Source organism: Alnus glutinosa, chromosome 5 (genome assembly GCF_958979055.1).
Source record: "Alnus glutinosa chromosome 5, dhAlnGlut1.1, whole genome shotgun sequence".
NCBI classification, from domain to species: Eukaryota; Viridiplantae; Streptophyta; class Magnoliopsida; order Fagales; family Betulaceae; genus Alnus; species Alnus glutinosa.
This window is the reverse complement of record NC_084890.1, coordinates 3,720,538-3,729,821: the sequence shown is the minus strand read 5'-3', so window position 1 is coordinate 3,729,821 and position 9,284 is coordinate 3,720,538. Positions and strand designations below refer to the sequence as shown.

The 9,284-nt window shown below is 42.8% G+C and overlaps 1 long non-coding RNA gene across 1 annotated transcript; it reads right to left on the bottom strand.

Annotated features, from left to right (window-relative positions):
• Positions 1–350: 350 nt before the first annotated feature.
• On the bottom strand, positions 351–2,857 carry LOC133867971 (uncharacterized). The gene is made up of 3 exons (XR_009900254.1): positions 2,747–2,857; positions 1,812–1,847; positions 351–496 (listed from the first exon to the last, which is right to left on the bottom strand). It is a non-coding gene; the product is annotated as an uncharacterized LOC133867971 (long non-coding RNA).
• Between the last annotated feature and the right edge of the window lie 6,427 nt (positions 2,858–9,284).

The window sequence follows — 9,284 nt, the reverse complement described above, 5'->3', positions numbered from 1 at the left end:
CCCAAACAGTCACTCACCAAGCTCTCACTGTGGCTGGCCCTCTTCCAGCACACACACGTCTCCAACAGCACCACAGCCCAGCTTTGGTCTCAGCCGCCTTCGACACTTTGGCTTCCAGCACCCTTTGGCCTCCTGCACTTCGGAATGCTAGTCACCTCTGCAGCACACCTTCTGTTTCCAGCAGCCTTGAAGTCCTCTTGACTTGCCCTCAGCTACTCATAACTCTCCAGCATACATTGTCACGCCCCCGTTTTGGGAAATAAGGGAAACGTGAGTTTGAGTACTAAAATCATAAAATGGAAGCTTGCAATTACAACAAATAAATTTAAAACTCATATTTTTATACCTTTCTATTAATAATCTATACAAAATCATGAACTCCAAAAGGAACAAATCATACTATACAATATTAGGGTTTGGCTGGTTCATCACGAACTATCGCTCTCAGCGAGGTCTACTCCCTTACAAGAAAAAGACTTCGTCTTACGGTTGTCATCTGGAGAGGGGTGGAGGAAGAAGGGGTGAGTTCGACAACTCAGTAAGGAAAATACAACACCAGGGGAATAAAACATGTTATAAACCTTTATGCCATAATCTTTAGTCATGCATAATGACAGATTTATTCTACTCATTGATAAGAATTATTTTCACATATGATGAATTGCATAATGTAAATTGATTTATAACCTAAACCAATAGTATGTTGATTTTAATTTATTTTAGATGAATTAAGTGTTTTTGAGTATATTAAAATTTACGATGATGTTTAAAAGTATGAATATGATATGTGACTTTAGATTGAGTATAAGTTCAAGATTCAAGTTATGAATAGTTGTCTGAGAAGTGATATGCTAGGCTGTTTATGTTTTATAAGAAAACACATATTAAAGCATGCTTCATAAAGTGAAATGTATTGTTTTAGGACATGTGGCATGGCATATGAACAATTAAATAAAATTTGAAGAATATGAATAATGATATAAGAATGACAGTTTATAAATGAGAATGACAGTTTATTATGATCCAGTATATTCTTTTTATCAGTTTTCTCTTTAATCCTTTCTCTGTGGTTTAACCCTTTATAGACTCTAAACCGCTGTTACCCGTGAGCGGAGCACGTTGGCTTTTGTCACACAGACCTATGGACTCAGCCTGTCGTCACAGGGGAGAGCCGGTTCCGAGTTGGGGATCTTCCCTAGGCGAAGGCCAACCTCGGCTGGTAGCACACACCAACACATGGTATGCTTGCCATGCTACCCTATGGGTACCAATCCTAACTGTAATAGTGCCTCAGGGTTAAACAGTTACTGCACATGAACGTTTTTCTGTAATACTGTGGGCTCTGCTTTAACTGTATACTTTATTTTAAAACTGTAAGAGCCGTTTTCATAACTGTAGTCATGTGCAGAATTTAACTTTAGAATCTCTTTTCTTTCCAAAACTGTATTCTTGAATAGAATCATATACTTTGGAATTCTCTGTAATCATATCTTGAAATGCTCTTTATCATTTCTCTGAGTATGCATAATTCATAATTTTTGAAATGCTCATAATCATAACTTTAATTATGCATAAATCATAACTTTAAAATGCTCTTAATCATATCTGTAATTATGCATAAATCATATCTTTAAAAATGCTCTTACTCATAACTATAATTTATGCACAAAATTCTTGAATAATAACATATGAGCAATAAAAGCTTCGCATTAAAAATCACATGATCAACGCTTTGTAAAATTCCCCAACACTTTTACAAAAGATTTATAATAAAATCTTGTTGGGGGTTTTTCGGTGTTGTATCCCCTTACCTGGACTTGCCATTAGCGTCAGGATCGACCTTTTACCTAAATAAAACACGAGGATAAATTTAGCTGAGCGTTCTAAAATTATAGCTTATGACTTTTCTTGAAAATCAGAGTAATCCAACTAACATCACTACCTTAGCAAACTAAATCCTCAATAGTTAGCAATTCCAACATATAAGAAGCAAGAAATCATTTGGCTTATTCACATAAATCCCCAAAAATCCATGACCCCCAGCAACCAGATATTAAACCAAACTCATGCCAATAAAGTCCCGCAAGTGCTAAAACAGGAAATACATGTGTCTCTTAGCATAAGATCCAACTTGACATCCATAAAAATCCTAATCACATTGATTCTTAAATCACCAAATCCATAATCCATACTAAAGTCATTCACTAATGTCATCTTCCAGAATTTATTCTAAACATAACCAAATGAAATCACAATTTCCGGCACTAATATCCAAAATACCTTTTATTATTTAAAATCATCTTAATTAAAATAAAGTACTCTACATATCTTCAAAATCCCAACAATCTCAAATATGTGTATTCAACCAACTACAGTAAATATACCAAAGCCATTTAAAATTCCAACTTCGACCAATTCTAAATCAGCCACTAAAAACACAGATAAGAACCCCTTGATTTTTAATTAAAAGCCATTTCCAACCGCTCTAATTTCACTATTGCTTTGCTTAAAACAGTGGATAAATCCAGCTTTAAAAATCATTTCAAAAATCACCCACATAATCCATTGGCCGAAACACCACCTAGAAAAACAAGACACTAACTCACTACTGCTAGAGCACACACCCACTAGCCGAAACAGGAACAATCCACAACCCATCATAATCCACAGTTTACACCTCAAACGACCAAGAATCATCCACAACCAATATTCAAAATAAACCCATCATAGGTTGGTAGAAATTTACCCCAAGGATCTTTCACTGGAAAAGCCACTGATTCCGCCGGAAAGTCGCCGGGAAAAGCACAGAAAGAACCGGGTCTTCCTCTCGGGTCGTCGGTCACGGGTTCGCGGGTTCTGGGTTGCGGTCACACAGGTTGCACGGGCCGTGGGTTTTTGAAGGTTCGGCTGGGCTGCTGCACACGGGTAACGGCTCACCGGAAACCGCTATAGGGACCGCCGGACATGGAGGATCGAACCTCCGGAAGGTTCGGGTCGCACAAGTTCTCCCGGATCCGACTGGTTTGGCTCGCGGGTCGCTCGGGTCCTCCACAATCGACAGGAAATCGGCCTGGGCTCCACCGGAATCGCACTGCCTCGCCGGTTTTCAATTCTGGCCACCGGAGCTGCGCCACCTGGGTCGACGGGTCACGGCCTCTCTTCCCTCTTCGTCTCTCTTATGCTCGGTCTCTCTCTCTCTCTCTCTCTCTCTCTCTCTCTCTCTCTCTCATCTCTCTAGTCTCTCAATCTCAATCTCTCTCTCTCTCATCTCTGTTTCTCTCCTCTCAAGCTCCCTCTCTGTTCTCGGGTAGAAGAAGAACAAAAGAAGAAGGAAGGAGAAACAAGACCAAAAAGAAAACAGAAGAGCAGAAAATTTTAAAAGGATAATTTAACTTGCCGTGCAAGTTCTTCCTCTCTTTTTAACTAAGGTTAAATTTTATCCTAGTTAGATTAACCTAAGTTAATCTTTAAAAAAAAATCTAGTTAACTCATAGTTAACTTTTATCTAGTTAAATTAACTAGAGTTACTTTTATAATAAAAACTAATTATTAATAAACATAGGTATTTTTATAAGTTGTCTAATAAAAATTTGGGGTATTACATACATGCAGCACATGGACTCACTCAGCAGCAACTCACTAACCCTCACAGCATGGAGCACACTTAGTGAAGTCTGTCCAGAGAATAAGCCATCCAGCAATGAAGCCCCAAGCTTCTATTATAAAGCCCCAGCAGGTCTTCATGCTCCTGGCAGTAGGCTGACACCTAGCCCAACGCCTACTGCCCTCACTCAAGGCAGCATGGCATGCTGTCACCACTCAGCATGCCTAGTAACCAGCCTGCCATGTGTTGCAGGCTCAGCAGCCCCATTTGAATTCGCCCATCCATGCTTCCCAGCAGCACAGCAGCATCTCAGCACTCAGGCCACGTGTAGCAAGCATCTTGGTCCATTTGAATTCAAGCAACAGCATGTCAGGTGCACTGTCCCCAAGGCAGCACACATGCAGGTCCTCCTGCAATCGCACAGCAGCCCTCACAAGGCAGCAGCAGCTTCAACACTGTCCAGACAGCACACTGCCACATGCCTGCCTCTTGCAGTCATGTAGCAGCACCCAGCTTTCTGCCTTGCACAGCCACAGCACAATTCAAATTCGCCCACCAGCAGCTGCACCATTGTCAGGGTCTGTCTGAGCTCACTCAGCAGCATGTCTTCCCCGCAGACATCTTGGACAGCGCCCTTGTTAGCCTCACTGACACACACAGCAGCAGTAGATCACTTGGGCAGCGCCCATGGCAGGGTCAGTACCATCTTCAGATCCTTCTGCACGCCCAGCACATGCAGAAGCCTTCTGGTGCGCACATTGCACACGTGCACAGCACGCTCACTCGTGCTGGCACTACTCAGCATACTCAGGGACATTCAGGGTGCCATGTGGCCCCTCTCAGCAGCATCCAGCGACAGTCATCGGGTCAGCAAGCAACCAGGGGCTTGGGCCACGCCCAGCCCACTCACAAGCCTTCACCAGCATGTTCTGCGCCCCACAGCAGCACTTGGGCCTCATCAGCATTGCTCAAGCTCCAGCATGAGCCAACCCACGAATTCCGAGCAGCATCACCGAGCCAACATCTCAAGGTTGGGCCTCAACCAACCATCCAGCAAGTAGCTAGGCCATGTGCCATCCATGGACCCAGCAGCAACCTTCTGGCACCCATGGCATGCCATCCTCATACCATGGCTCGGCGGTCAACAAGGGTGCAAGGCACACACCCCTGCTGCCGCGCCACAGCCAATGTTAGGGCCGTGACACCTATCCTATTGTTGGAGATGGAGTGGTAGAGGCTATTAGGGAATTTTTTTCTCTCTGGGAAGTTATTGAAGGAAGTGAATGCAACCATCATTACCCTTGTCCCAAAAAAGAGGAATCCTTCTTCAATGGGGGAATATAGGCATATTTCATGTTGCAACTTAATCTACAAAAGTATTACTAAAATACTTGCTAACTAGTTGCTTCAAGCCTTGCAGATATTGTGAGTCTTAATCAGTGAGCCTTTATCCCTAAGAGGAGTATTGTGGAGAATATCCTCCTTGCTCAGGAGTTGATAACCGATTATCATAAGGACAAAGGTCAGCCTAGGTGTACTCTTAAGATAGACCTCATGAAGGCCTATGACTCGGTCAGCTGGGACTTCATTTTACATTGTCTTCACGCTTTGGGGCTCCTAACAAATTTATTGCTTGGGTTTAGGAATTTATTACCAGTCCAAGCTACTCCATTGCCCTCAACGGGTCATTGGTAGGTTATCTCCAAGGAAGAAAAGGGCTGCGGCAAGGGGATCCTATTTCCCCTTACCTTTTTGTCTTGGCCATGGAGATCCTATCCCGGCTTTTAGCTGAATCTGCAATTGATAAAGGGCATTTTGGTTTTCATCCTAGATGCCAAAACTTGAAGCTAACTCATTTGTGCTTTGCAAATGATTTGCTCATCTTCATTGCAGCGGATATGGCTTCGATCACTATAGTTAAGAATGTTCTTGGAGAATTTAAAGAACTCTCGGGTCTGAAGGCCAACCCTTCTAAGAGCACGGTGTTCTGTGTTGGTCTTCCGGTTGATTTGAAGCATGATTTACTGAACTGTTTGCAGATGGAAGAAGGGATTCTGCCAGTCAGGTATTTGGGGGTGCCTCTCATTTCTAAGAGGCTTTCGGCTGTTGACTGTAAGTCTCTTCTTTCTAAAATTACTGCCAGGATTGACTCTTGGCTTGTTCAGCATCTCTCATTTGCTGGTAGACTTCATTTAATATCCTCAGTTTTCAGCCTCCAGGTGTTTTGGGCCAGAGTTTTCATTCTCCCTAAGAGGGTTATTAGGCTTTTATAGCAGAAGTTCAAAAGATTTTTATGGTGTGGTAGGGATACTAAAGCTAATGCAAAAGTTTCTTGGGACAAAGTTTGTGTAACTAAAAGAGAATGAGGGTTAGGGCTTAAACGGTTGGAGCTTTGGAACGAAGCAGCAATGTTAAACCACATTTAGAACCTGTTTACACAAGCAGGATCCGTGTGGGTTGCATGGGTGGAAACTAATTGTCTCAAGGGGAACAGCTTTTTGCAAGTCTTTATTCTTGGAGTTGGAAGAAAAATGACCTGATTTCTTATTGATATACAAGAAAATTATATTCCAATAAAGAGACAAACCATATAGAAAGTAGTCGAGACTTTTGTTCTGCACAAATTCATAGACAAGTATTTTTTCCTCTCTTTCTAAGCAAAATCCCAATAGCCTTACAAGATTTCTGTGTTCAAGTTTTGCAACCACTATAACCTCATTTTCAAATTCTCCTACTCCTTGTCCAGAACTTTTTGATAACCTCTTTACAGCTATTTCTTGTCCATCAGAAAGTATTCCCTGAGAATACAAATTAAGTAGTTGTTAGAACAATTTACTAGGTACTTACAATTCCTATAATGCCAGCAACAAAAGCTTAAGCATTGTCAGATTTTGCATTACTGGATACGCTATACTCAAATGAGTATTTTGTGGTTTGAATTGTTTATTAATATATATTTTTTTACTTCAAAACAGAAATGCCTTGCACAGCCACAGCACAATTCAAATTCGCCCACCAGCAGCTGCACCATTGTCAGGGTCTGTCTGAGCTCACTCAGCAGCATGTCTTCCCCGCAGACATCTTGGACAGCGCCCTTGTTAGCCTCACTGACACACACAGCAGCAGTAGATCACTTGGGCAGCGCCCATGGCAGGGTCAGTACCATCTTCAGATCCTTCTGCACGCCCAGCACATGCAGAAGCCTTCTGGTGCGCACATTGCACACGTGCACAGCACGCTCACTCGTGCTGGCACTACTCAGCATACTCAGGGACATTCAGGGTGCCATGTGGCCCCTCTCAGCAGCATCCAGCGACAGTCATCGGGTCAGCAAGCAACCAGGGGCTTGGGCCACGCCCAGCCCACTCACAAGCCTTCACCAGCATGTTCTGCGCCCCACAGCAGCACTTGGGCCTCATCAGCATTGCTCAAGCTCCAGCATGAGCCAACCCACGAATTCCGAGCAGCATCACCGAGCCAACATCTCAAGGTTGGGCCTCAACCAACCATCCAGCAAGTAGCTAGGCCATGTGCCATCCATGGACCCAGCAGCAACCTTCTGGCACCCATGGCATGCCATCCTCATGCCATGGCTCGGCGGTCAACAAGGGTGCAAGGCACACACCCCTGCTGCCGCGCCACAGCCAATGTTAGGGCCGTGACACCTATCCTATTGTTGGAGATGGAGTGGTAGAGGCTATTAGGGAATTTTTTTCTCTCTGGGAAGTTATTGAAGGAAGTGAATGCAACCATCATTACCCTTGTCCCAAAAAAGAGGAATCCTTCTTCAATGGGGGAATATAGGCATATTTCATGTTGCAACTTAATCTACAAAAGTATTACTAAAATACTTGCTAACTAGTTGCTTCAAGCCTTGCAGATATTGTGAGTCTTAATCAGTGAGCCTTTATCCCTAAGAGGAGTATTGTGGAGAATATCCTCCTTGCTCAGGAGTTGATAACCGATTATCATAAGGACAAAGGTCAGCCTAGGTGTACTCTTAAGATAGACCTCATGAAGGCCTATGACTCGGTCAGCTGGGACTTCATTTTACATTGTCTTCACGCTTTGGGGCTCCTAACAAATTTATTGCTTGGGTTTAGGAATTTATTACCAGTCCAAGCTACTCCATTGCCCTCAACGGGTCATTGGTAGGTTATCTCCAAGGAAGAAAAGGGCTGCGGCAAGGGGATCCTATTTCCCCTTACCTTTTTGTCTTGGCCATGGAGATCCTATCCCGGCTTTTAGCTGAATCTGCAATTGATAAAGGGCATTTTGGTTTTCATCCTAGATGCCAAAACTTGAAGCTAACTCATTTGTGCTTTGCAAATGATTTGCTCATCTTCATTGCAGCGGATATGGCTTCGATCACTATAGTTAAGAATGTTCTTGGAGAATTTAAAGAACTCTCGGGTCTGAAGGCCAACCCTTCTAAGAGCACGGTGTTCTGTGTTGGTCTTCCGGTTGATTTGAAGCATGATTTACTGAACTGTTTGCAGATGGAAGAAGGGATTCTGCCAGTCAGGTATTTGGGGGTGCCTCTCATTTCTAAGAGGCTTTCGGCTGTTGACTGTAAGTCTCTTCTTTCTAAAATTACTGCCAGGATTGACTCTTGGCTTGTTCAGCATCTCTCATTTGCTGGTAGACTTCATTTAATATCCTCAGTTTTCAGCCTCCAGGTGTTTTGGGCCAGAGTTTTCATTCTCCCTAAGAGGGTTATTAGGCTTTTATAGCAGAAGTTCAAAAGATTTTTATGGTGTGGTAGGGATACTAAAGCTAATGCAAAAGTTTCTTGGGACAAAGTTTGTGTAACTAAAAGAGAATGAGGGTTAGGGCTTAAACGGTTGGAGCTTTGGAACGAAGCAGCAATGTTAAACCACATTTAGAACCTGTTTACACAAGCAGGATCCGTGTGGGTTGCATGGGTGGAAACTAATTGTCTCAAGGGGAACAGCTTTTTGCAAGTCTTTATTCTTGGAGTTGGAAGAAAAATGACCTGATTTCTTATTGATATACAAGAAAATTATATTCCAATAAAGAGACAAACCATATAGAAAGTAGTCGAGACTTTTGTTCTGCACAAATTCATAGACAAGTATTTTTTCCTCTCTTTCTAAGCAAAATCCCAATAGCCTTACAAGATTTCTGTGTTCAAGTTTTGCAACCACTATAACCTCATTTTCAAATTCTCCTACTCCTTGTCCAGAACTTTTTGATAACCTCTTTACAGCTATTTCTTGTCCATCAGAAAGTATTCCCTGAGAATACAAATTAAGTAGTTGTTAGAACAATTTACTAGGTACTTACAATTCCTATAATGCCAGCAACAAAAGCTTAAGCATTGTCAGATTTTGCATTACTGGATACGCTATACTCAAATGAGTATTTTGTGGTTTGAATTGTTTATTAATATATATTTTTTTACTTCAAAACAGAAATGCCTTGCACAGCCACAGCACAATTCAAATTCGCCCACCAGCAGCTGCACCATTGTCAGGGTCTGTCTGAGCTCACTCAGCAGCATGTCTTCCCCGCAGACATCTTGGACAGCGCCCTTGTTAGCCTCACTGACACACACAGCAGCAGTAGATCACTTGGGCAGCGCCCATGGCAGGGTCAGTACCATCTTCAGATCCTTCTGCACGCCCAGCACATGCAGAAGCCTTCTGGTGCGCACATT